This window comes from Ceratotherium simum, chromosome 7 (genome assembly GCF_057802395.1).
Source record: "Ceratotherium simum simum isolate JZ-2026a chromosome 7, ASM5780239v1, whole genome shotgun sequence".
NCBI classification, from domain to species: Eukaryota; Metazoa; Chordata; class Mammalia; order Perissodactyla; family Rhinocerotidae; genus Ceratotherium; species Ceratotherium simum.
Window position 1 is genome coordinate 26,796,389 of NC_141906.1, and position 4,882 is coordinate 26,801,270.

The window sequence follows — 4,882 nt, forward strand, 5'->3', positions numbered from 1 at the left end:
ATCTTCCTATTTCTAAGAGAAAAGAGAATTTAATGTGCTGAAGGTATTCACAGGAAATGAATTCTTCCAGTAACCATATTTAAATATCCCTTGTGTCACCCTCCGTTAATTCTTTCCGGAAAGTTTTTACTGAAGTCTCTAGTCCATGCTGCTTGATGAAAGATAATCTATCTTCCATGCTTCCAGTCCCTGAAGAGATGTGTTCTGGCCCATTTAGTCATGTTGTAAAATTGTATAGTCATTTTTTACCATCAGTTGGTGACCTTGCCATCAGAAAATTAGTTCCTAGCCTCCTAAGAAATTGCTCTTGTGTACTATTTTATTATTTGTATGAACGCATCAATTTTTGCCAACTGCAAATTCAGGAAGAAAAATAAAAAATCACCTTAGATCACCAGGCATCATGTTGTAACACAGAATACCTTCCAGAAAAATCCAGCAAATTACTGTGAAACTAGCTGAGTTTGAAAATTTATTTTCTGCCTGAACTTTTCTGAAATTCATCTACTTTTGCAAAGCATCAAGGATGGATGTATACAGCATTCCATAAATGAAGAGGCCTTTGGAAAGGACGATGTGCCCCATATAGATAGAAAGTTGCTGAAATACATTTAACACACTCACCCAAGCATACCTACCAAGGGAAAAAAGCTGACTAAACATGATTTGAAATCCCACTGTTAGAAATTTGTACATTCAAGCTTCTCTTATAAACTAGATTTTTATTTTATAACACAAGTATTGTTTTCAGATACTTTCACTACATACTTCTACAGAAACGAAAGACATGGCATAGGTGAGGGCATATTGTGCCTGTAGGCTATGATGAAGTGTAAGGAAAAAAGGTGCCAAAATGAAAGGGAAGGACTGGAGACATTCTTAAAAACTTCAATCAATATCATAGTGATGTCCTCAGAGAAAGCAGATAAATTTAAATTTGTAATTGAGAAATCTATCAAGATCCTTTTTTTTTTTTAATTTTACATTTGAATTTAGTTCTTTTATTCAGTGAAAATCAAAGAAGTTGCAATAAATTAATTGTGGCCAGCTGGACCATTATCCTCTTTTCAAAGACAGAGACATAGAGGTTCAATGAATCTCCACAGTTAAAAATGAAAGTACTTCCACTGGGAGGTTTTCTCCTTCTGTAATGGAACCCTACATTCAGAAGAATAAACACTTAACAACAATGTGGAGAGGAAACATTGAATTTAAGACCAGAAAGCACACTCCAAAGTTGTTTTTTTTAAGGAACATCAGGATCTTTACATATGAGGAAAATTTAAAAAGGATAATCAACCTAGAGTACAGGTAAGGTTAACTTCTTTCAGTTATACCCACATCCTCAAGAGCTAAGGAAACAAGAGACTCTACTTTGAGGTAAAAGCACAGATCACATGCTCACAAATATGCTTAGTCCTCACACCATAGATCATAGGGTTGAGGGCAGGTGGATGACCACATAGAGATTGGCAACAAGGATGTGGACATAATTGCCAAACCGGTGGGTAAGAAAGAAGAATAAGGAGGGTGTATAGAAAACCCATATGACCCCTACATGGGAGCCACAAGTGCTCAGAGCCTTGTGACAAGCATTTCGAGAAGGGAGGCAGAAAACTGCATGGAGAATGTAAGCATAAGAGATTCTAACCAGTGCCACCTCCAAAATAAGAAAAGAAGCCACAAAAAGCCCATACATAGCATTAATTTGAATGCTGGCGCAGGCCAACTTGGCAATGCCCATGTGCTCGCAGTAGGAGTGGGCAATAATTTGAACCCCACAGAAGGGCAGACAATGGGTTAGGTAGACAATGGGGAACATGACTAGGACTGGGCTTGTTGTAATACCCACACCAATGCCTGCTAGCACTCAGGGTTTCAAGATGGTTGTGTAGTGGACAGATGCACAGATAGCCACATAGCGGTCAAAAGCCATTGCCAGCAGATTCCATTCCTGTGAAGGTGTGTATGAGAAACATCTGGGCCACACAGGTTCCAAATCCAATTTCATGTGCATGAAACCAGAAGATACCCAGCATTCGGGGCACTGAGGATGTGGAGAGGACCAGATCTACGGCTGATAAGATGGCTAGAAAGTAGAACATGGGATCTCGCAGGGTATGGTCAGACCAGATGATCAACAAAATGGAAGTATTGCCCAGCAGATCCATTACTGCCCAGCAGTAAATGGTGCAAAAAGGCAGGGATATTCAGCCATGGGAATCCTCAAGTGCTGGGACGCCTGTAAGAAAAAAGGTCTCTGGGTGGAAATTTGTAGTGTTGGTGTGGAACATCTTGCCATCAACAAGAAGAGAAGTAGTTGACCACCTCTAGAAGGAAAAATAAGAGTTATAACTGCAGTGCTCACAAATTCTGCAACAGATTTAATTTTTATCTGTATTATTCTTATTAGAAAATCTAATGCTAAGACTTGAGCTCAAAATCAGATGTAGGCACAGGCTGAGCACTCTTCAAGTGGAAGGAACATTAACCTTATGAAAGGTTTTCCTCTGAAGTTTAAGACAATAATATCTTATACTCATTTGTTGAAAGGCCATATAAAAGCTGGAATGAGTTAAAAAATACCCGAAAGGCTTATGTTTCTTTTGAGATCTCAGTCTTCTTTGAAGAGAAATACATCTTACTTAAACACGTAACACAAATCGCAGAACCACAGATACTCTTTCTCTCTCTCTCTCTTTCTCTTTCTTTCATATAGAAATAACAAGAGATAAGATAGAACTCTATAAAAAATAGGGAAGGTACAGAGGATAAGAAGAGACTGAAGGAGAGAAGGAAAAGAGAAAAAAGAAGAAGAAAGGAAGGAAAGAGAGAAGGAAGCATAAAGGAAGAAAAGAATGAAGATCAGTCTCAGCTCTAATTGACTCCGGAGAAAAGAGAGAGAGAAAAGAGCAAATTTTGAGAAGTATTTTATTAATGACAATAAAAAAAGTTTCTGCAGTAAATCCTGCAAGACTGTATGTAATGTCCATCACGAGACTCCTTACTTCTCTGCTTCATTCTTTCTAAACAACTTTATAAACCTGCACTTAACTCTAGGCCTCTGATGAGCTTATTTTTTAATTATTATTATGGAAGACCATGCCCTATACACTATTATCACTGAGAGTGGGGATTATACCTCTATTTAAGTTCCGTCTGTAGACGGTTAATATAACTTGTTTCAGCATGATCCAGTACAGACCTCTTTCAGTCAGGAAATCTTTCTGCAGTAGTGAGATAGAATATATTAGCTTAATAAATTCAGCTGTAGCCTGTTCCTTAACTCTTAGAGAAGAGTCTCTGATCACTATCCACCTCCATCACACATTTAATAGGAAACTCACCTCCAGCAGGACTAGGACTAGAGAGCTCTAGTGAATCTACTAAAGGGGATAAAGTTTTATACGCCCATACTTAGGACCCTTGGGGGCCTGTCTGAAAATAAAGCCAACTCAAATCCCCTGTATGAACCAGGATAACACCTCAGAGTCTCCGGGGAAAGTTGCCATTATCTGCACCAGGGATAGAGATGAAGATGAGAGAAAGAGAGACATACCCTTCCACTCTACCCCTCCCCACACACACATATATGTTGTCAACAGGAAGTCAGAAATACAAAACTAATACTACCAGAATATATTCATATGAAGTGAACAGAATCTCTTAGTGAGGGAATTTTGTATCATGATTTTAGTAAATGTTATAACAATGCAGATTTAGGACAGTGATTACCAATAAGCGTATATCTCCTTCCCACATCCATGTCTTAGCACTCATCAATAGTTTATTAATAGATCATGGCTATCAATTAAGAAAAATTCTCTCATTTCTTTTCCATGCAGTGCTCCTCTTACTGGTTATAAATGTAAGTTAATAAAAATTAATTTAACGTAAAATAAATTAACGAATTATATTTAGAGATGTGAAATATATTGAAGCCAAAGAAAGGAAAGATGTATTGTCCTAATATCACAAAGTAACAAATCAAAATGTATTTTTCAACATAATAAATAAAAAAATAAAAGTAAATTTATATTACTTAATCACACCAAAGTACAAGAACTTGCTTACCAAAATTTCCATTAAGATAGTGATCTAGTAGGAAAACCACTGACTAGGAGATGATATTCCCATTACATATATCAGTTAAAGCACTTATATTAATAACACATTAAAATAGTGTATTGGAATTACTATGACTCTATAAAGAAATGACAAACAACTCAAGATAAAAGTAAGAACAACAATCTAAATCTGTGTTGGATGAGTCCTTCAAGAAAATGTGACCACCGGTTGACCTGTGAGCTGGACCCAGGGAATCAGAGGCTCCTCACCCACCTCCTTGTCCTTGAAATGTACTGTTCCCGTAGTGAAAGCTTGTTTTCAAGAATGCAGCCTTGAGTGAGTAAGGTGTTGTTGAAAATATCCAGATTGCATATGTGACTGCACTCAATTACAGCCTCTACATAAACTTTTAAGATTCTGGCTGGCAAGTGCATAGATCTACTTGTCTTGTGGCCACCCAAGACAAGCCTGTATGTAAATTTCCTTGCTTATTAAAACTGCCACCTACCAACCTGGAATGGTTTGCATCTTTCTTTGGTCCCTCCTTGCCCTCCGTGTACAGGGGCCAGTTTCAGATTACACCTGGGAAGCTCCCAAGGTTTCAAACCAAAAATCTGGCTCATTAAAGGAAGAGAATATCCAATGAGTATAAGAAAAAATTTTCATCATTGTTACTCATCAGGAAAACATTAATTCAAATCACAGTGTGACACCCTACCAACCCATCCAGTTGGCTGAAATTAAGACGGCTGATTCCAAGTATTCATAAAGATACAGAGCATCTACTGACCCCTGTGGAAGCTGGAAGCACCTA

At 37.8% G+C, this 4,882-nt stretch overlaps 1 pseudogene; it reads right to left on the minus strand.

Annotated features, from left to right (window-relative positions):
* Positions 1 to 1,370: 1,370 nt before the first annotated feature.
* On the minus strand, positions 1,371 to 2,294 carry LOC101390674 (olfactory receptor 52J3-like; annotated as a pseudogene).
* Positions 2,295 to 4,882: the final 2,588 nt, after the last annotated feature.